General features: G+C 38.2%; 1 long non-coding RNA gene across 4 annotated transcripts in view; it reads right to left on the reverse strand.

Annotated features, from left to right (window-relative positions):
- Positions 1 to 22,855, reverse strand: part of LOC136057979 (uncharacterized) — a 46,361-nt gene that overhangs the window by 6,504 nt on the left and 17,002 nt on the right. For all 4 annotated transcript variants that reach the window (XR_010623096.1, XR_010623095.1, XR_010623098.1 and 1 more), the window contains exons 2-3: positions 3,422 to 3,528; positions 2,396 to 2,470 (exon numbers count right to left, since the gene is read on the reverse strand). This is a non-coding gene — a long non-coding RNA (uncharacterized LOC136057979). The remainder of the gene's footprint in view (positions 1 to 2,395; positions 2,471 to 3,421; positions 3,529 to 22,855) is intronic.

The raw sequence follows: 22,855 nt of genomic DNA on the forward strand, positions 1-22,855 counted from the left end.
TGAAGGGCATTTAAAAGTAAGAAAGTGAATAGGATACATTTGCAACTATATGCCCAAAAGCAAGATCTTAATGTCAGAAGTAAATTACAACAACTTACATTGCTGATGACATACATTATAATTCCAAGTCTGGCAAACCACATCTAGGTTGTTCTCACCATGATCCGACAAAAATGTCTGTGAAGCCTTAGGTTTACAGTAACCAGACTTTATTTATGCTAGGGATTTCACAAATAAAAAGCAAGATTTACCAAAGGTAAGACTACTATAGCACGTTGGGGTGACCTTGGGGAGCTTCCTAATGCTGAGTGCAGGAAAGGATTCAGACAGTCATTCCCTATCTCTGGGGGTTTCCCAGGTCTGTGAGCACTTCTGTGGCAATATGAGATGTCCAAAGGCATGAAGTTGTGCCTGTGAACAGCCAAGCAGCATGTGAGACTTCACATGTACATCCTATGGGGTTTTCCAACTAGGCACTGCCTGTGGGGACTCAAGCTTGTGGGAGTACCCAGCACAAGGTGAGGGCTCATGGTGAGCAGAGGCAGAAGGAAACACCCCAATCCCATACTCGTGTGTGCTGTGTTTCATTGCTCTGTCTTTGACAGCAGCCTGAGGAAAGGCAGAAATTTGGTGCAGCTCCTGACACAGGCCCAGGCTTTCCATGAAAAAGTTGACTATAGCATTTTCCTTAAACCTTCAAATATTTGTTTTCCATGGATTTGTTTGGTCTACTCACACCTCCTAAACATTTAATATCCACTGCCTCTTTGAAATAAAACCTTGTTCTGTCCTCACACTGTCTTTTTCCAAGCCAGGATCCCCACCTGCCTCCTAACAAGGAACAGCCTTCCAGCAGCCTCAGCCACCTATCTCATGGAGATTTGGATCTACACCTGATCTCTCCAGCAGGACCAAACCTTCCATCTCCCATTACAGTGACTTGACTCCCAAGTTTCTCTTCTGGTTAAAGAAAAATTCTCCCCCTCCTTCAGTTTCTATACAAGCAGAACAGGAGAAAGGGTGAGAGAGAAACAACAGCAACCTCTTCCTGCTGCTGTTGGGGCACACACAGGGATGAGGGACTGTGTTTCAGCTGCTGCCTTGCTAAATACTGTGCTGCGTTACTCTGATTATTTGGAGGCTCAGGCTTCGATCATCATGCCGATGAATGAGAGCCCAGTTTAATGGCAGGGTGAATGACGAAGAAGGGAAGGTGATTGCTCCCCATTTACTCTGGAGGAAATGGTACCACTTTGGCATCAGGTCCACCGGAGGAAAAAAAAAAAAAAGAAAATAAAAATATTCACAGCCCTTAAACATAACAAGCCTGATTTGTCTGCCTTTCAGCTGCAATCAGTGAGAAACAACCCCACTGAAGTAAGCCTGAATGAAACATGAGGCTGTACATTTAGGTGAATAATAGCTGAATTTAGGTTTGGATTCTAGCACATGGTTTCAGTAAAAAGGGATGCGTGCTGTCACTGCATCAAGGTGCTGAAACCATCAGCTGCTGGCACGAGTGCCATAGCATCATTACACCATCCCGAGGCAGAGAGCTGCCACAGGACAGGTACGGATCATCCTGCAGAACCCTGCAAAATGCACACCATATTTATCATTTCTTTTCTGGAAACCATAAAGTAACAGGTAACTAAAATCCATTCAAGAAACACACTCTGCCTTTAAAACTAATATCTTTTTTTTTTTTTTTTTTTTGTATGGCATTGTCTGCCCACTCTGCTGACTGTGAAGCAGAGCTCGGCTCCTGCTCCGGTTTGTATGGAGTGAATTATGCGTTGGTGCAGCCTGCCCACAGCATCCGTACAATGCCTCTGCACAGGACTCTGCTAGTGAATGAGAAATTAAAAGAGAGTTGTCATAGGGAAAATTAAAAAGTGGCTACTGTTACAAAAATCTATTATTTAATTCATGTTGCTTCTAGTCCCTGAAAAGAAAGTAATGAAAAAGCTTGAGAAATCTTGTGATGGCTCTGAATGCCCGTCAGTACTATAATGATTTGCTGCGTGATTTACATGTGCTTAAACTTCCAGAAGCAAAGCCTGGGCACAGTTCTCAGAGGCACTAAGCTCCCAGTGACCAACACAAAACGTCCTTATCACTCACTAACTACTTCTTTTGTTTTCTTTTGGTTTTGCTGTTTCCATTCCTATGAAGTGGCTGCTCACCGTTCCCATGCTTCATGAGATCGGTGCAAGTGATTTTAAGGAAATCTGGAGGATCACAGCTCATCTCAGTATGTATAGGTGTTAAAAGTGATGATTTATTCATATATTTAATTTATTATCAGCAAGAAGCAGCTTTTGTGCTCCATCATTCCTTCTGCACTAAAAAATATACACTGAAGGAAGTTGTTTTCCTACTCATGCCAGCTCACCTGAAACAACAACCTCCCATATAGTATCCATCTCCTTCTAGGTCCACAGAGGCATTCACAAGGTAATGGGAACAGCTGCAAGGAGGGGAAGAAACTCACTAAACAGCTTGAAATTCCTGTCTGAGTTTTTGTGTGCTATTGCCCCCAGATAAATTGAATACACGTTTATTAATCTAGGCAGTGCCCTCACACATCTAATGATGTTGTGCTTGGCCTTTAATCAGAGAAAAGTCTTGATAAATACCAATAGAAAAACTACATTTTCTTCATGTACTGACAGTCACCTCAGACACTGACTTTTGCCAATGAACCTAGCCAAACCGTCAGCCTGCTAGCATCACATTTACTCCAACAACCCAATCTTTCCTCATCTGCACATGAGAGAATATTTTTTCTTTTGAATTAGACAAAGAGGGATGTTCGTGGGGTTCAAGCACTGGGAACTCCTCAATTCTTCCAGCTCTGTGAAAATGGTACTACGAGAGAAGGAGCACACAACCAGTGACACCATCACCCTCTCTCCGTTGAGATGGAGTTATGATGAGTTGGCTTCAGTGTGTCTTGTCCAAGACTCCCAGCAGCAATTGCTAACAGGAAGGAAATGCTGTTTGGCGATGTACTGATATATGACAGTTCACATAAATACAGGTAAATTAGACAACTACATTAATAACCTTGATTATTATTGATGTTATTAGAACGAGAATTAGGATTTGCTGGCAAAATCTTCCTGGTTAGTATTGACTACCGCAGGGAAATAAAAGCAGACAAATATTTCAGTATATTATTAAGCAGCTGAGCAACTCCCAAACCACAGTTATCTTAATGATGTGACAAGCATCAACTATCCTATCAAGCAGGTTCCCATAAATCAAAGAAGTAACCTGTGTGGCATGTGACAAGTTTGTGATTAGGAGAAAACTAAAATATTCAAACTCTGCTATGCAGACATGACCTGGATGCAAAATATATAGTGCTCTCTCTTTACTAGTGAGCCGGATTGGATTCGAGTGCTTTCTGCCTCACCTGTCAAAGGCGTGAAGGCTTCTGAACCCCAGGATTTGAAATTCCAAAAATTCTTTGTAACAGATGTTGAAAATACATCATCTCCACTCCAAAATGCCTAGGTTATCCTAGAAAAGAAATGGTTTCCCAGGTACAATATGTTGATATCTGAGGAAACAGCGGTTATTTCCCTCTTCCCCATGCTTGAAATTACTGCTGTATTTCAGAAAGACCAAATGCAAAACTAAAGGCAACTACAGATTCTTAAGTACTACCACTACAAATCTGATGACATTTATGATCATCAGTGAATGAGGAGAAAGTAAAATGCAGTTCTGAGGCTGCTCTAAAACACCAATGGTTTTATTTTTTATTTTTCTTTTGAAGAAAAAAGCCTGCTATTTGCACATTGTGTTAAGTACAGTGTAAATTTCTACTTGTTCTGTGAGAGCAGAAAGTCCAATGGAAGGAAACTAATCTGGGCATCTTACTGAGGGAGAACCTGTAGTGTGAACTCAACCGAGCTATTAGGCACTAGAGGAACACATGGAGCTGTGGGGAATGGAGCTTTGCAAGTTCCACTGGCCACAGAATTACTTGTTCCTTTCTCAGTTAGGATTAGCCTCTATACAAGTGAATGGAAAAGCTGTGAGAAACTCCAGTAGGTAACTTATTATGCAATGCAAAATTAAGCACAGCCAATCGGATTTATTCTCTGTCTTTTTGAATAAGAAAGTACAATCCAATGACAAAAAGAAAAATCTTCATGTTTCCATTTATTTGCTGAAAACACTCCTTGTAAGATATATTAAAAAAAAAAAAACAAAAAAAAACCTGATACTGTTGCAGCTATATTAATTCCTTTTACCAAACTGCAAATGCTACTTGCATGGAGAGGAATGAAAGCATGAGGCAGATGCAGAAAACTGCTCTATTTGCTACTAGCAGAGCTATTTATATGTTGACAAACAGTTGTGCCAAGAGCAGATGGATATTTTCTAGTATTGAAGAACTGCTAATAGCATGCTGCTGTTCCTCTCAAGTTCATGGGGAAAAACCATTGGTGTACTGCAGAGCAACCAGTTCACACCATGCATTTGGCAAAGTGGCCAACACCTCCTAGGATGGCATGGAGGATGCCCTGGAGCAAGAAGATGCTCAGCCAGATGTCAGCTTAGCAATTCTCAGCAAAGCATGACCACAAGGAGCTGCACTTTGCAAATCTTCTGCAAGTCCTTCACAGAGGCATAGAAACAAGGCACAAGTATTCAGTGCAGAAGCTGATGAACAGCATATGCCTATAAAAAATTTACAAAGCCATTTCGGCTACCCGTGTCTCACCTATATTTTAATTATGTGGAAACATAGATGTGCTTGTCCTAATATACTGAAACGATATGCAATTAAACTGACAAAGAGAAGGCATCTGTCTGTAAATCTGCAAGTTATCTCATCACTGCTTGTTTGTATATGAGGCTGAGGCATGCACTGTGTGCTCACAACACATTCAATCACACTGGCATCAAGAAAAAGAGTGAAGGCAGATAAAGAGCAAGAACAGCTTTTCACAAACTGAATTGCCCCTATCCAGCCCTTGGTTGAAAAATAAAGAAAAAAAACCCAAATACTGTGTTTTGATATTCTTATATGTATCAGTACAAAGGTACAATTTAGTTACCTTAAGAAAGTCTCAGACCTGATTTATCTATGAGACACACTTCACAACACAAACCAATTTTGCTGTAGTAATACCATGTCAATATTTCCTGACAGAAGACAAATGTTGTTATTATTTTGCCACTTCTTACCTTTGTAAAAGTTTAGAATTTTACAAAATGACTCTTCTTTACATGTCAAAATGGTAAGATGTTGGAAAGGAAAAAAAAATTGAAGTCACTCATATCTATTGACAGGGATGGATTCTGCAGTGAGGTTAAAAATGATTTGGGTGCAATATTGACATTTAAAAATATTAAAAGGAAACCCTATTTTTAATGGATACCTATATAGATAAAACTGAAAGAAAAAACAACAGAACTATTTTTTGATGTATCCGATAATATTAAAAGTGATTTATCTGTATACTCTCTGTTGGAGCTATTTGTGCAAATACGTGCAGACACACATTCTTCTCCATTGTGGTGATTTGAAAAATCAGTCTTTCACCTTCTTCTTTCCCCTCCACAAAATTACAAGAGACATAATGGGTGATATCTACTTTAAATTCACTTTAAGATAATACTTTTAAAAAAGATTAGAAGTCCCCAAGCTAAAATCTTTTACAATTTAGGCTCTGTAGCATTATTTAAATCTCCATACTGCTTACTAACCATCGTTTTGGGGAACAATGCCCTGCACTTCCATACAGATCTCTCACTTGCGCTCGTGTATTCTTGCTTCTATCCACAATCATATCTTGTGCCAACATACAGAGACATGAAACATCCCTCTGTTTTAAACTGAGAAAGAGGTCATGTTCAGTAGGCAGCTACAGGACTGTCAAGACTATTTGCACGAGAGCTGGTTTGCAAGAAGCACAACTTGTAGCCCAGCCAAGAGCAGGTGAGCTTTCAGAGCAGGCAAAGGCTTGCTTCTTTTGATAAATGTTGGTGTCAATGTCATGATTTGGTCAAATAACTCAGTTAATTCTTGCAGGCCTCTAATTATCCTGTAGAACCTCTGCGTACTACGTTTTCTCAGCATAAAATGTCTCAAGAAGCACAGCTTACAATTCCATCTTTAGACAAGACATGTTAAAGGAGAGGGTAAAGCACGGGGACCTGTAGAATGAAAACCAGGTGACTATTCCCCACATCAGCAACCAGTCAGTTGGTACTTTAGAATAAAACATGCTGAATTTTGGCCTTTACAGAATACACACAAATCCATCCAACTGCTTTTTAATTTAGCCAGTTTACAAAAATCCAATACTAAAAAATGAGCAAGTGGCAGTTTATAGATTGCTTATGCTTTTATGCTAAGTCCCAAACTGGAGTTTGGTATGTAAGCCTCAAGAGTGCTAAGCTGAGCTACCAATGAGCGGAGTGCAGGGACATGGCTTCAAAAAGAGATGCTGAAAAACAGAGACAAATAGCAGCTGTACAGCATCTGTATTTGACTGAATTATGCAGAAGAGCTTCAAAAAGCTTTCAGTTTGAGAAAAAGAAAGACCTCAAAGGTGGTTATCATCAAATTTTTATTTATGCAAACATTTGCACACTTTTTTCTTTAGCACTCAACTGGCTCAGTTTGAGCTACAAAGAAATAAAAGGCCAGAAGAATGCTGTGTATTTTATTTCAAACTGAAGACCACAGAGCAGAAGTCTGAACATTTTCACTTATCTAAGGGCCAGTTGCACAGAAATGGGTTTTATTTGTATAGCGACAGCAATATTTGCCTAAAACTGACATGAAGAAGGAATTAGGTCATATGTTTAAGTCCAGTGCATTCTACAGTTCATTTTCATGCCGATTATTTTGTTATGTTTCCCCAATTGAATGCTGTTCAAATAACTGTGCATTATTATCTTACATCTCAGCAGTTATACACATGATCTATCATCTATCGAATAAGAACAAATGTAATCTAATGTCCGAGCACTAAGTCTTCATTTTACCTTAATCCTATGCATTCCATAAGCAGAACCCTAAAAGCTGCTACCTTAAAGATAAATTACGCTACACTTAATCTGAAAATTGTACAGTAACACCAAATTACAGTATTTCAAAGAATTGAGCATTATTATTTTTGCTGCTTTTCTCTACATCACTCCTTGCACTGGCAATGTCCCACAGAGTACATTGCATGCTTTCTCAGGCATAAGCTGGAGACAGAGCAGGGTCAGTGGAAAGCAGTGCATATCCCTGAAACATTACGGAGATTCTTTCCTTCTTTATTTTCCACCAGAGATGCTAAGCAGATGATTTTGCAAAGACTTATGGATCCATGTAATTTGAACCAGGCCACATGTTCCTCCAGCTCCAACAGAAATTGTTTGCATGAGGCTAAGCGCATACATAACAGTTTTCTGCATTAAGCCACTGAATTATGTGTTGAACTCCTCGGCAATTTTTTCCTGTGTTCACATAGATTTTGAAAACAACCAGAGAGAAATTAAATGCTTGTTTTTATATAAAACAAAATAAAATCTGGCAAGGTGACTGATGCTGCTGCAATCTACAACACCTTCCCCTTTACTGAAGAGAATTTGATTAAATTTGGGGGAGTGAGGGGGCGTGGATTGAACCCCTTGGCCCTATACAATCCTGTCCCATACTATCTTGAAGTACATAGCAAAAAATATGTGGTAACATTGCTCTATTAGCTTAAGACTTTTAAAGGATATTTAACATTTATTTTCAAAAAGGAAAAAAAACAGCATGGATTTTTAAAGCACCCAGACATGAAAACACAGCTTTTTTCTGTGCACATAATATGTGTGGAGATTAAGATTTTTGCACACCAAAGATTAGAGAAATTAGTTTGTTTGGTTTTTTTTTAGATCAGACACTGTATGCCATGTATGATCATTTCATTATTAAGGATCCTACCTATTTCTGATAAGAGATAGATGTGACTTTCTATTTCCACACTTTATTTACTTGAAAAACGTGTTTTGAAAACCTAGCTAAGAAAAAAGGGGCTTACGTTTACATCTTCTGAGAAGAAACTTGCTTGTGCTTCCCATTTGTTTTTCTAACAATCACAGACCCTCACAGCCAAATTACAAGTTTTCTGCAGAGCCATCTCTGCACATACAAAATGCCATTTCATTCCTCAACATTAAAATGATATAAAATACAACACACCACATACACTTGCAATTTTAGTCGACTAATATGTGTTTCTAAATTCCTCAAATTAATGCTCTTCACTTCCAACTGATGTTAACCTATCTACTGGTATATGGGAACCAGTTCCTTCTGACACACGGAACAATTAATTCACACTGCCAAACACAAGAGGAACATAATGCTTTTTCAAATACCAAATCAGTCCAATTTAATTTAGACTTAAATGATTCTTCTGGTCTCCATTCATGTAGATACCTCTGCAGTCAATTAGCATTGTCACTTTTAATCTGTAATACTCAGATATTGGTCACCTCCCATTAGAGTCTTATTAAATAGATTCTTACCGCCAGATAGAACCTTCTGCAGTGTAATATCTGAGAAAACTGACAGTCACTATGCAGCTGGCATTTACTAAAAGGTTAGATATTGCAGATAACCTTCATCACAAATTACACTGCATGTCACTGAATTAGCTCACAACTTCACAATTCCACCAAAACAGCGAAGCTTTCCACCCAAACACTCTTAGATCATTACTCAGTTAAACTTAATCATCAAAATGGTTCCAAGGTAAAATGTTTTTTCAGCTTTGAAGCATCAGACTTCACCTCAGACATTCACATCACTCACTAGATGGGAACACCCATTTCAGAGCTTTGGATTCTGCTCCCTGTAGAACCAAATTCCCTTCAGCTGCAGGCACATATCCCTAGCTAAACCCAGCTCCACTGCCCCCCCCTTCCTTATGAGGTCCCATCACTATTTAAGCTGCCTAGGCTAAGGTACCCACTTGGAGCAACTCTACAAGCAGCCCAACCACTGGGCTGGAGGGAGAGAACTGTTGGCAGTGAGAACTATTACACACAGCTGGGGAGCAGCTTCTTCAGGTAGGCTTCATTTCCATGGTACAAGGCTCAGTAGGAACCAGTACTTCTCAGAAGCCTTTTTTGTTTTTCTCTGTATGTAGACAACTGAATGTTGAAGTCTAATTTCACAGGATTTTGCTAGGAAGGGCAACAAACCCCTTTATTTATTTTTTTTACTGCACTGTTTTTACCATTTTCAGGCTCTATGGGATCACTGATGCAATGAGGATTCAACCCTCCCCCTACTGCTGACCCGGTGCACCCTGACTCAAGTGAAAACTTGTTGTTGGAGATCTCTGTAGAATATGAGCTTAAAAAAAAAGAGTTCTGTAAAGGAGCTGAGAACTCCTTCAAATGTAAGTTAATCCAAGGAAGTGATGTGCTGGCCAGGATAAATAGCTGGGTGAATGGAGAAATTAATATATTTTAACCTATGGCTTCACAAAGAGAGTTGAGCTAATGAGGTAACAAAACCAGAATGCAGCAAACTGGTGATTAAGTTCAATAGAAACACATATTCTAAATGAAAAAACGGAGTAGATTTCAGCTGCCAAAGTGCTGATGTTTTAATGTTACAAGATCAGGACATCTTTGCCTAAAGGAGGTGCACCTTGCAGGGCATAGATGGAGAAGCTGTAGGGCTAGTGGTAATGGCCTGTGCCTGGTGCAGTGTGTAGAAGATTTGCCTCTGTACCCAGACTATGCTTTTAAAGAGACATCAGTGTCCTGAGCAAGCACTTTTTAAAGTCTTAGCAACTGGAGGAAAATACATTGCTATCACTGTTTTAGTATTATTGTCTCCCATGGGAAGTATTTCACTTGTGGACTTTTGCAACCTTCCCACATTTCTCCTCAACAACCATAGTATTTAAAAAATATATTTTCTAAGTTTCAGGATAAAGTTGGAAAAAAACTTGTTTTTCTCTTTTGTCATGGGAAGTGGAAAACAGGGAGCAGAAACTAAATGACTCAAAGCTAAGTCTGTGGCAAAATGAGGGAAAACTATGGGTGTATGTGTTCTAATACTTAAGTTTTCCTTCTCTAGGAAGTTAATTTTTTATGTAAAACTAACTCTGTTATTTAGGTAGCGTCACTCACTGCACTCACACGTCACGTTTTCATTATATGACTTACTGAAATATCTACTTTATTTTCAGCAGTGTATTTGTTTTTGTTTTCTACTCGAGTTTAACTGATTATCTGCCTGATCGGTCCCACTGATATTTTTTTGTCTGGTGGAGGAACAGCATTCACAGAGCTAATCTACAAACTGACAGGCATCTCACTGTATGGAATAATTCAATGCCTCATTAAAAAAAGAGAGTTAGACGTGGCTTCAGAGATCAGTGTCAAGAGAGTTTAGCCATCTTGCATCCTAGTTGATGCAAATTGTAGAGACATGTTTCATATAATGCTGATCAATCCTACAAGACAGCTCAGAGGTCAAAGTAAGCTAGTTTATGTAGGATTTTAATGGGCCATAGGAATGCACGTGGGTTTGTCTATTGCTGAAATTCCTTCCAAAGCACTTTTGTTTACACAGTAATAAGGCTAAGGATTCAGCTGCTCAGAAGAGGAAAAAATTGAGTAGAAGTTGAAAGCTCACCATTAATTCTGATTGTTATGCTTACATATCAGCAGAATTTCTTTTAATTTTATCATTAAGAAACTATAGTTTACCTAGGGAGTGGTGGTTAGTGGTTCAATGTGTGGGTAGAGATCTGTGACAATTGGTGTTGGTACTGGGACCAGTGCTCTTTAATCTTTAATAAGACATGGCCAGTGGGATCAAGTGCTCTTTTAACATCTTTGTGGTGTGGGGTATGGTTGACATGCCCAAGGGATGGGATGTCATCCAGAGAGACCTAGCTAGTCTCAAGCAGTGGGCTCAGGTGAACATCATGAGGTTCAACAAAGCCAAGTGCAAGGCCTTTCTGTTAAGCTTTCTGTTAAGATGTCTGCAAGCACGGGAGGTGAGGGTGGAGACATGAAGAGAAGCCCAGCTCCGTTTTTGCTGTCCGTGTGAATGGTGGAGTCCCACAATGGGCAGCCCTACTCGTGGGCAAAGCTCATTGCTGCAGAGAATCACCCTGAGCAGTTACCCCGGGCTTCTGCAATGGTGCTGTGCAGTAAAAGGCAAATCCTTCCAGCCCATGTGATAACCAGAATGCACTGCTTTGTGTACAAGTAACACAAATATTACGCAGCTCACAATAGGGAACGAGAATAAGAGCCTAAGCTCTAATGCCCATTAACAAATAAGCACTGTTTCACAAAGTTGTGCAGCGAGGATTGTGCAGAACAGGAAACTGTGGTAATTTAATATAGATTTCTACTTGGAGCGATATGATACCTGTAGAATACTTTAGTAAATTACTGATGTCAGTTGTATTTCTCTTTGAGACTAGGGAAATAGGTTATTGGCACAATAAAACATCTAGAGGCATTTAAAATGTCAGTCTAATAGCAAGAACCAGTAAGGCTTTTAATTACCTTCTGTGCAATTTTTTTAATTGCTTCAGTGGCTGCAGTGCTTAGTGAATTCCTGGCAGAGCAGCTGCAACTGACTTAATTTAAAACATTTTGGAAGCACTTGTAAGATGCATTAAGAAATATCACAGAAATCCAGGGAGTTACGTGGGATCTTCTGTCTGATGCATGTGAGGGAATCTTGGGCTTATTTTGCATTGTGGGTAAGGATGTTCTGAACTGCCTGAATGCATATCCATGTTGGCATTCCCCTGATGTGGGTAGAAGGCTGCATTTCATGGGAGCCATGCTATGCTGTTCTTACCTCAAAGGAAGAGAAACTGATTCCTGATGGCAGCTGGGAGGGAAAGAGCAGAGGTTCACGAAAAAACGGAATGCTAGGAATAGTCTCAGGATCACAGCAGATCCACAGGAACTTACTGATCTTACAAATTCACTTGCTGCTCTTGAACAAACTGAGGAGTGTTTTGCTTCTTTGTGAAAGCAATTTTGTTAAAACAAAATAAAGCACATGAAAAGTTTCCCCTAATACAATTTATTTTACAAATAATTGGTGTGCTCCAACCAAGGACTGTCTACGCTGATCGCAGAGATGAAATTGAAAAATAGCAAGTAACAAAGTGAGTTTGTTTTGTGTTTGCTTGTTCTTTTTTCACAGTGGGGATGTGAAATGGCTACACGAGCTGGAGATGCTGCCTGGAAAAGGAACATCTTTGCCACAGTCGTATGCTATCCATGGTAAGGAAACAGACATGGGGAACACCATTTCATTTTTCTATGGGCATTTAAGGCTGTACCTGGCCATCACTGAGGCAGCAGATGCTCCAACCTCTGACAATCAGTTTGGTTCAGTCACTATGGCACTACTGTCCCATCTAACTCACAGCACTGCTGTAACCTCAAAAAAAGAAAAATGGGATGAGGAAGGTCCAGCTGTTAGCCCAAGGCTGAAAAGCTTGGCTGAGGGAGGCTGGGAGCAGGAGAACTACAGCAGAATGTCAACCTGTGGCTCTCTGGCAGAGCAAAACCATACACTTTCAGGTTTATTTCATACTACACTGCACTCTGTTAATAAAATGGACTTCTAATCCATTTGAAAAACCACACGGGGCACAGATCCATCTCACAAACCTCTCCTTCCCTCCTGGGGTTTATCTTGATTAGGCTGTGGGGGGAAAAAAAAAGCATCCTTGAAAAGGATTAGCTAATAAGTTCTAGCTTTTTTCTAAGGGTTGTTTTTACCCTACCAAAGCATGGCAGTATCATATTCTGACTAGCATATGGATAAAGCAAGCTTTTTTGCTAATAAATCACAGGGAACATTTTCTGCTTTCACTCACAAGGATGCACAGACCTCAACCACAGTACACAAACCATCAGTATTTAGTTAATGCTAACAAACATAGTCAGGACCAATTTTGAAACATGATGATTATGAGGATACATCACAGAAGCAGGAAAGAATGAAGTAGAACTTAATCCAGCACACTGAATAAGGCTGGCATTTAAAGACATGTAATGGGACATTCATCAAAAATTACTGGACTTTTCCCTGTCAATTCAAGGTGGGAAAGATGTGCATTTCCTAGTTATTCATTTTTGTCTTTGAAGCTGAGAGGAAAATGGATGCAGGTAGAAACGTGCTGGGCAACCTTTCAAAACTATGGTTTTAGTTAAATATACAGAGCAGTCCTTAGAGTGAATATTTAATAGCAATTCTGAAGGTCAGTTATAGTCAGCAAACAGCTCTATAAATTATGTTGAAAAATTCTTTTGATGAGTCCTTGCAATAAATCCTTTTTGTGTAAACTACAACATATTCTACCGGGTCCTCTCTGATTTCATTTATATTCACATAAATCAACAGAAAATCCATGGAAGTCAATAGAGTTGCACTGAAACCAGAAACTTTCCATTTGATTTTTCTGGGGAGTAAAAAATCCATTGCATCAGCTTTTTAGGATTAGTATAATTTTAGGAGAACTTGTTGGTAACAAAATCCAATGGAAGATCTTATGCTCCAGTAGTCCAAAAATTTATTAAATGTTTTTCATAATTTAAAATTGTATATTTAAAGGGACATGTGTGCTTATGTGTGGTTTTAAAAGAGCTGGAGGAGATAGATCAATAAATGTACTTAAATTTAGATGGTTTGGTGTAAATAAGGTTTAGTTATTTTAATCAGAAATTGGAAAATGTCAGTAGATGGCTCTTTTCTGGATGGATTTTATCCTGCCTAGCAGTTAGTAAGCCTTTTTTTCCCTTCATTTGAATGTGAAGATTGCATATTGTGAAGTGTGCATACAGACCAATGTAAAGACCACATGATATCATATAGGAACAGAATCCATCATGATTGTCAGAATTGAGTTTGTCTGGGTCTGAATTTTTAGTACAGATTTACTCAAACTGTTCTTAGTGGGACAATTATATGATCCCATGTAATCAATTCCCATAGACAAATGTCATTTCTTTACTCCTCCACCTACTTTTTAAAACATCTACAAGCAATCACTGATTACTTCACCTACTTCAGCTGGTCAATGTGTTTGAAAGCTGCTAGCAGGCTTGTATAGAATCAGTGTGACTGCATAAGCCTTGTTTCCAGAAAATCAAATGAAAATATTGTTTAATAGCAAAGAGATCCATGAAAAGCCACCTAGAAGTACATAAGTAAGGTTGGACAGTCACATCTTTATCTAATGTTTAATGTGTTTTCTTCAGTTATGCTGCACTGCAAAAGCATCCCAAGAATCTTTAGCAATTGTGGGAAGGAGTTGATGTACTTCTCAGAGACATATGGTATGTTTTAGTTAGAGTTTCTCTCATGTCAGAAAGAGGGTACAGATCCATTCAGTATTCAAGCTCTGTGCTATAAATTTATATCATAAGAACTCAGAGGACTTTTAGAAACAGGTTAACGTAGAGTAATTTTTCATACTTAAACTCTGAAACTCATTCAAACACCATAAGCAGCGTGGCTGCGTTTTGGAAGGCTACCTTTTTCATGTTATCACTATTCTCATTCATCCATCAGTTTTGTCCATTACTAGCTTCTTATTATACAATGTTATTGGATCATTGAATAATGTTTTCAGCTTTCCTCCTTTTGATTAATGTGTTTATTGATGCAAAAAAAACAACAGATATTACTGTTGGAAATACAAAGCACTACACTAAATTGAGCTTTAATACTACAATTTTTTTTTGTGTGCTTTGTTTGTTCTGGTTTTTTTAAACAATGTCTGCAAATAAGGAATAGAAATGTTTGCCTCCATTTATCATGTCACCTACAGAAATTCCAGTGTCCTATTATACACAAGAGGTTTTACACTAGAAATAAAGGCTTAATTATCAAGTTGCTGCTAGAATTGTGATATATTCTCAGGTTAGCTATATTAGCTCTGAACTTCTAGCAGCATTTCACTGTTTTAATTTTAACCAGTGACACATTTCATTTTACATCTCCTGAACATTGTTAAATACATTGAACAACAACACATTTTTAATTGATCTTAATAGAGGTGTTAAATGTTAATTTCTTTTCACTCTGACATCCATTTTCATTTATTTTATTCCATGCAGTCTTTAGGCTGGCATAGGACAATACAATTCATTGAGTCTCTGATATGTTTAATTATGCTCAGTGGAAACATGTTTAAAATTCATTCTGATTGTAATGGGCTTGTATAAGCCAAATGCTTCCATAGAAAAAGCAGCACAGTATTTGGAAGCACCACGTTTCCTTTTGCTCTGTGTAGTGAAAGGGAAGGTAATATATTTCCCAACTGCATACTTTGATGAACCTAAACCTGAAGTTATAAATCCAAAATAGGCAAACTCAGCAAACTGTTTCAGGTAGTGTTCCCTTGGGCATGAAGGCAACACATGACAAACCAAACTGGTGGATGCCTGAAGAGTTTTTAAAGGAAGAGGCCAAGTGACAGTTTGAAAGTAGAAAGGTGGAAGGGCCTCAGAGTCCCTTAGTCTGACACGGTAAGATCTCTGTCTGGATAGCTGTGATTAACCTCTCAGCTAATGCCTATGCTTGTCCATGCTGGATAGTTCTTGGCAGGATTATTTAGTTTGTCCTTAACATTTTGGTGTTGGCCATTTCGCCTGATTTCTCCTGTTTTCTGAGTTGTTCCTTTTATATGAGTGGCCCAGCGACCTCCAGAGTTATAATCAAGCAAACCTGCAACACAGTGCAGATCCGGATCAAAGCCTTCAGTTTTCTTAACCAAGCTCAACCACCTGTAAATTCTAGAACTGTACAAACATATTATGCAAGGTTAGGTAATGTTAAATGGAAATCCAAGGAGCAGAAGTAGAATATTTTATTAAAGACAAAATCAGCATTATGTTTACCATGACTTAATTTCATTCATGCATAAGCCTTGCATTGTAACTGTTGGTATTTTTGGTTGTATAGAACTTACATTGAAGACAAATCTACATTCATACATTCCTGCCTTGCATTCAGCTCACGGGCTCATTCAGTTAGTATGCTTGTTTTTTATATGTTTCAGGCATGCATGAGAACGACAGACAGTGCCATTTCCATTAGCTTACTACTGATGAGGATAAGACACATAGTTAAATGTGAATTTTGTATCAATATGAAGCTTATTTGAAACTTCATCTTGGTTCTCTGTTTTCATAAATTCAGATTTTCTTCACTGACTAGAAGATTTGGATTGATAAATTCAATTATTATTTGCTCTTTCCCCATTGCTAACTTGACTTGTCATTTTATTTTTCTTTGTTAGCAAAGATTACATTAACAGTTTCCTTGTTTTGGGTTGTTTTGTGATTCGCCTCCTCCAGTAATAAGTTTCCTACTTTGATGTGAGTATTATAAACAGTACTCTAGATAATGGCCAACTCTACCATATGGAGCAGTAAAAATGCCTGGATCTCCTTTTGATTTATACTGCAGAGGACAAGTAATTCAATTCACTCCACTACTTGATTTGTTTTTCATTGCCAGTACACATTGGGATGAATACTTTGGGGATTATTTTAATGCAGAAATACCCAGATTGCTTTATTTGTCCAGATATCAGCACATTTTCCAGTTTATGAATAGCTATTGTTTTCATTGTTTATTCATTTACCTGGACTGAATTTCATTTGTCATTGGTAGGTCCCATAATCTAGATGTCTTCCCAAATGAGCTGCACTGTACACATGGGATTTTTTCTTTATGCACTCAGTTGATGTTAGCATTACTATATGGAGACTCAGTTTATAATTAAAGGGCATATTCTGCTGATGCCAACTACACTCTTCCTCTGCACAGGTCTATTATTTCAATCTGTCACAATCTGACACTATTGCAACGTTTGTGCTTCAGCATCAGCCTCTCCCCAGTCTGTATTTGTGACACACAAGCACTAAAGCTCCTTCAGCTACTTTTAGTTCTTACCTCTGACTTCAAAATCCCCTTTGGACTATTATGAAACACCTTCTAAGAATCTAAATATGATTACCTCTACATCTTCCTTAATGACCAAGAAAGCAACAGTTTATTTTTCTCATCAAACTATTAGACCAGCAGTTACTCACCCCCGAGTATTTGGCCTCACATTTTCATGGATTTCGTGGACGTGTGTGTACACAAAGTTGAGTTTACCTGTACTTCGATTTTCCATGGTATATTACAGTAAATAAACCCCTAACAGCCATTTAATTTTCCTCACAAAAAATTGAATACTTAAAAAATATTTCTTCCCATCAAAATTCTGTACATATTGTATAGTAAGTCTGAACAATAAATCAGCATTTTTAACATTTGGAAGTGCTATTAATCACACCCAAAATACTGATTTCTCAGATAAAATATATGGTCTTTATAGCTTACCATCCTTTCATTCAAGCTCAGTCCTAAACCACCAGAAATGAGAACTTGCCATGAGTTAAAACAGGGTGCACCTAGTTTAAGATCCTCTTATTTTCCAAAAGGGTTTAAGGGAAGAGTCACACCATCAAGGAAACTCCCAGCAGTTCTAGAAATTAATTCTATACTCCTCTAAAGCAAGATGTAAGAAAATTACTAAAACCTAGGGAAAATGCTGAAGTATACAAAGGAAAATATTGCACATTAATATTAAAAACTGAGAACACTTCATTTGCAGTTGGGAATTCTCTCCAACAAGAGCAATTGTCTACTTCTTACTTCATGCAAACATTTCTATTTGCCTTCACTCTTTACTCTTCAAAGTAAAGTCAGGTTTTCACAGACTTCTGAATAGAACTTTAAAAAAACAAAAACATTTTGTCTGAGAAAAATTTGATACTTATTCCCTGTATGGGAACTGTTGAATCACGACCTGAACCACTGATGGATCACCTGAGGTGAGCACTGAGTCAGCCACAGGAGCACAGGTGAAGGCAATGTACCTGTGTGATTGGAAGGGGTGGAGTCTGGCTCCACCTCTCCCAGACCCCATTTAAGGGCTGACCACCAACAGGGAAGGGTCTCTTGTTGGAGATCCCTCCTGTGGAGTCACTGGTGAGCCTCAACCATCATAAAAGGTGAGCTACCCTTTACTTACTAGTAGTCTGTGTACCATCTATATAAAGCCTTGTGGAAATATACCATCCTCAGGGATATCTCCCCTGAATTCTATCCTTTCAAATTATCTGCCCTACGTTCCCTAATTCTATGCTGAGCAATCAAACACACTGATAATGATAAGGATTTACAGTAGCAAATAACCTCCAAATTTCAGGGGTGTTCCCCTATTATTCATACATTTCTCTACTGTTGGAAGGAAACAATAGTTTTGACTGCTTGGGTTGTGTCCTCTAATGGCTCTGTCTGTGGATTGCTGTTATGCAAATCATTTCACACGTGAGGTACTTTTGCTCATTTAGCAATGCATCTGGTAGTGCTGTGAGCAGCAATGTTTGCTAAGGCAACTGTGTCCACACTGGGAAAAAGTGATTTCCCCATCCCTTGAAATGTTAGAGTGAGTAAACTATAATTTTCTCATGAAATAGTGTTCCATAGGATGGTACTGATGAGGAGAATATAGGGCTGGGTTAAATAGATATATGAAATAATAAATGCAAGCCAACTCGTGCTGGTAATTCCACAGACCTGAAGCACAGCATGTCTACCTAAAGCAGATTTAGCTTTCCTATTCACAAGTCTCATAAAACACAGAGAATCAGAACACAAGATACAAGGAAACAGTTTCTGCCACTGCTTTCTGAGCAAAATATACAGCATGAAAAAGTCCAGGATGCAATATTCAAAATATGCAATGAAATCCAAATGGAAAATGCTAAAAAGATCACAGTAAGCAGCATTGCTTATTTTTGACACTTTTTTGAAGTAGCCACTCTCCTTTATATATTCCTTACCTTCTGTACATTTTTATGCTTTTTGTTATTATTTGCAGTACAATTTGCAGCTTCTACAGCTGAACTTGGAGTAGCCACTGATGCTTTTCAGGTGCAAAACAAACTACATGAAGAATCAGCACCGTATTATCTCTACAAACATGTACTCTTCCTCAGTCATTTTGCAGTTCTCAATCTAGTGGATGTCAGGGTATTTAATATCACCCATTCTTCATGGAGAATAGTCGTCCCATTTGCTGCTGTGAGATTGATAGTGCTGCGTGCTATCAATCCCAAAAGCTCTGATGCAGGCCATGGACCTCAACCAAAAGATTCCTTTCTATGCTATCAATCTCGCAGCTCTGTACTCTCTCCAAGTCTTAAATCAGGCTGGTTGATATCTTTCCAGTTTCTGTATTCCTGCATCAGCAGTCTAGCTAAACATGGTCATCACTCACTACCTCTGTTTCAGCAGTGGTTACAAACACAATATCACTTTCTGCAATGTTACACTCTTACTACTGCAATTACTATGTATTTATATTACAGTAGTGCCCACAATGCAATCAGTGCTTTCTAAACCTGAAGAAAGTCACAGACCCCATACCCCAAAATAGTTTAGCCATACAGGGATGTTTTTGAAATAGAAGGTCTTTCTATCTTAGACTGTACAGATGAATATGAATCACATCAGTTTTGTGATGAACAACAGCAATGTTTGGTCCATTATGAACGTTGCTGTTTCTAGTACAGTGAGTTCTGGGGCACCTCAAAGGGTTGCTGTAGGTTGGAGGGGAAAGGCAAAGATTTTTTCCCCTTCCAAGTCCCTTGGCCCATCAGTGCTCCTCCCTGCTCTGACAGAAGCAATACTGGTTACTTTGCCTAATGGCCGTTTAGTGGCCTCTTTAACTATTCTTAAAATGCTTTACATGTCATATGCTTCTGGAAGACATTTTGTGTAAATGTGAACATTTACAAAACTATTAAACAGCACTTCTCACCTTCTTTTTTCATAGTTTACTTCAGGAAATTTTTAGACTAAATACATCTATAAAGGTGTGCTTTTTACAACTGGCAACCAATAAAAAATATATTTAGAATTAGGAACTTCAGAGGTAGGAGAAATCTTCAGTCAAAGGCTTATGGCTCAGATAAAGAAGAGCGGAAATGCCCCTCGTGTATTCAAGTCTTAATATAAGCTGATAATTAAACCCTCTACCATTATTATTGAATTTGGATTTTAAATCCTTAAAATATGGGAATGTCAAGTCACCTTTCCCACTGAGACTATCTAACAATTGAAATTTATGAGCCATACCCTTCATTATGACTTCCATTATGTAAGGGGAACTTAATTTTAAGCCCATTCCATTTTTCAGTAGAAGGCTGATGAAGTAGTATGAGCCGTAGCTTTTACAGAGCCTCCTCCACAATAAAAAATTAGATAATGCCCTACCCGTGTATTGAGTCTACACAGTGTCAGTCCTGTGATTCAATGTGTGAAGTCAAAACGAGCTACTTACCAATTAGCTAGGTACTCTCTTCTCTGCCTTGGTAGTGAAGGAAATAAGAGTGCTAAGGCTCAGCATAAAGCTGAGGAAACTGCCAAAGAAGTACAAGCAGCAGCAAGAATGATTGAAGCATAGCAGAGGGATGAAGAAAACCCTATGTGGTTGAGCCAGCTGAAGTGAGGAGCCAGATGTGCATGCTCCTGTTCTGGGGTCAGAATACAGAGAAAAAGACAGCTATCGTTTTATCCAGCTGAAACAAACCAGATAATGGGTAAGATAAAAAGAAGTACTGACATGAGGGATCTTTTACTTTTCATTTTCTTTCACGTTTTCCCAATTAATATGCACAACAAATACTTCTGGACAAGCACCTTGCTTGGAGCACCAAGATGAGAAACTGCAATAAAATTCAGTAATTTACTATTCTATTTTTGTTGCCTACATAGTGGCTTTCACAGGCTGAGGCTCCACCATACTAACACACTGTTCCATTGGAAAGGTTTAGTGTCTGAAAAAACAGCAGACCATGAACAGAAAAGTAAACAACAGAAAGAAGGGAATGTAATGCAGGAGACCATGTCATTGAAGAGTTGGAAATGAGACAACTCCTAAACAGCAATCCACTGATAGATGTGCTCTGCAATCCTGGGGTTCAAAGTTATTTGAAAATCTGTGTAAGCTCGATCTTAAAAATAAATAAATAAATAAAAAGACTGTAGAGCTGGCAAGGCAAAACAGCAGCCTGATAACACAGAAGAAGAAAAGACTTAAGCAAGACAAGGCTGGTAACAGGATAGGATGATAAGGAAACAGGACTACTGGCTGACGGAGATGGGAAAAAATTGTACTGGGCTTCTCCTGGGTTCTTGAATGTAGGGGTCAAAGGGGCACAGTGAGAAGGCTGCTTCCCTTTACTGGTGGAGGAGACGTGCAAGCTACACATGAAACAAGTTTGTCTGTAAAGAAAGAGAAGGATAATTATAGAGGGTCTCTGCCAAGTGCAAGGATTACATGGAAAATATAACAAGAAAAATCAGTGAAAGCAAGGAGGAACTTCTTTCTGTGTAATTAAGTAAGTTTTGAAAGGAGGTTTTACATGAACCTCTCAGTTTTGATGAAAATACACATGGACAAAATTAAAACACAATATATAATTGGCCTGAGAAGTTGGGTCAAGTAGCCTAAAACAAAACTGGTTTTAATTACCAATAAAAAAGTCATTTATTAGTCTCTAGCTTACATTTTATTTTTCTCTAATTAATTAATACAAAGTCCATGGTCTGCCAAAGATTGTAGGCTTTATCTGCTGCAAATGCATAAAAGTATTTTGTATTTGAAGGAAAGATTTCTTTATTTAAAATTAAATTTATTTTCATTCTAGAAACAATCTCTTCTGGTCTCAAATTCAGTTCTGAAATGAATGTATTTAGTGAACTAATTTATTCCTTCATTGAAATCATAATTACTCAGTTTTTATACCAACAAACAATGTTTCATGCAAAAAGCTCCAATTTAACTTTCTCTGCTTATGGTGAGACTATAGAGACTCTTGTATGAATCTTACAGTAATATCTTTACAGAAGACAGAAATGAGGATATAAAAACCTGAAATACAGTTCACTTAGATTGCAGTTTAGTAGAAGTGCATGACACTTATTCAGTTGTATAAGTCCTTCTAACTAAATTATGTTACAATGACGATGCTATTAATCATATCCACAGTATTCTTCCCATCGTAAGAGATATCTCAAATCTGCTCAGTCTCTACTAAAGAGAAATATTGCATGCTCATTTATCCTCTGTTAAAGAAAAAAAATGGAAGCAAAGTAATTACTAGTAACAGTGGTGAGAAATTCAGAGCATGAACATACGCCAAAAACAATTGGGAAAAAAACGAACAGTAAATTCAGACAGTAAAACCAATCCATTTTTCAGCAATAAAGCAAACTACAAAGTGACTCTATGAACCTGTTAATGTAGTATAAATCAAGGCCTCTAGAGCCAAGGTCATGCAAAAATTAGAACTTCTGTAAGACAGGAAAGCAACATAAGGAAATATATAATGCCATATGGCAAATACCATCCTATCTATTGAATACTGGTAGCCAAAGTGTTGAGAGAGAGGATATTAAACAACGCACCAGATTTGAATGGAACAGAGCACCTACCAATATGCAAAGTAAAAGTCTATTTAAGGGAAGAATAATATAAAGGTTATTTCAACAAAAGCAAATTAACTTCACAGAGTTCAATGTCAACTTCAGCATTCCAATCCATCCTAAATGTTAAGGTTTGCAGAGAGCAAATACCCAGTATTTCTTTCTCTGCTATGATATGTGATGCTGGAACACAGAGAGAAGAATCATTTAAAATGAGTTATATTCATTACTCTTACTTCACTTCAAAATGTGCTCACATTTAACATATTTGTTGTATGTTAACAT

The sequence above is a fragment of the Cyrtonyx montezumae genome, unplaced genomic scaffold (genome assembly GCF_038088225.1).
Source record: "Cyrtonyx montezumae isolate F1298 unplaced genomic scaffold, pur_monq_1.0 scaffold_7, whole genome shotgun sequence".
Classification (NCBI taxonomy): domain Eukaryota; kingdom Metazoa; phylum Chordata; class Aves; order Galliformes; family Odontophoridae; genus Cyrtonyx; species Cyrtonyx montezumae.